At 33.0% G+C, this 1,088-nt stretch overlaps 1 protein-coding gene across 1 annotated transcript in view; it reads left to right on the forward strand.

Annotated features, from left to right (window-relative positions):
• The window catches only part of LOC101508940 (uncharacterized), a 3,548-nt gene that overhangs the window by 828 nt on the left and 1,632 nt on the right, over window positions 1–1,088 (forward strand). The gene's annotated exons all lie outside the window — the stretch shown is intronic.

Genomic DNA, 1,088 nt, shown 5'->3' on the forward strand with positions numbered 1-1,088 from the left:
GGAAAGAAATGTAATATTAATTAAGATATTCTTCTAAAGAATAAATGTATCAAGATGAACAAAGGCCCTAAATGTGTGAAACATTATCACTATGTCCTTAAATGTATTTACAAAACCATGCATAAATGTGTCATTCGATAGTCAAATTGGTATTCGTATTTAGTATGGTCATCATTGTGTCTTTCGTTAGTCAATTTGGTCCAAAAAGTTACTAACAAAAGACACATATAGAGATGTTTTTGTAATTGACTATAGTGACAACACTTAACACATTTAGGGATCAAAATGATTGTTTACTTCAATTCTAGTGATAACAAGGGATATGAGAAAGAAAATTCCCAACAAATGGTTGATAAGGAGAATTGGTTACAAGTGCTGTACTGCTGTTGTGGCAGTTGTTAGTGGAGGAAACTTAGATATAAGGAGTGAGCATGACAACAGGAAGAATTCATTCAAAATCTTTTCTGATATACCTTAGGGGTTGGGCAGAGAGAGTATCATCTCTTCTCTGAAGAGCATTTGCTCTGGGGTTACATGGGTTCATCTTCTGTAATATTTCTATTTTCGATCAATAATACAAATTTCTCTTCTCTTTAAATTCAGATTCCTACCACTCTGTGTTGCTGACACAGTGCATGAACTCCCTTGGAACACATGAGGAGAACACCTAACAGGAGCGATAATTGTAAAATTATCATCCCAAAATAGTCTAGCAGTATTGGGGCAGAGGATAACCTTGCACCTACCATAAATTTCAGTTTATTATTAGCCATAAAACTGCATAAAAGTATGGAATAGTTCTCAACAAAACAAAATGAGTATGCATGAAGTAAACATGAATTCTGCTTTATCCTTATTGTTGAACAACAGATAGATTGAAAAAGCCCCCTGCCTCTTATTACTCAGGAAGAAATAAGGAACTTCCATAAAGCCAAGAAGTTCATTTTATTAACTTTGTTGTGCATAATTAATTATTACGTTTCGATTTCTGTTAATGAAGTTCTAAAGATTTTTGTTTTTGGAGTTCATATTAAATGTCTGTTTAATTTTGGCTTTTTCATATTTCTTTTTCTTTCTCCAACCTCTCT

Source organism: Cicer arietinum, chromosome 3, assembly GCF_000331145.2.
Source record: "Cicer arietinum cultivar CDC Frontier isolate Library 1 chromosome 3, Cicar.CDCFrontier_v2.0, whole genome shotgun sequence".
Lineage (NCBI taxonomy): Eukaryota > Viridiplantae > Streptophyta > Magnoliopsida > Fabales > Fabaceae > Cicer > Cicer arietinum.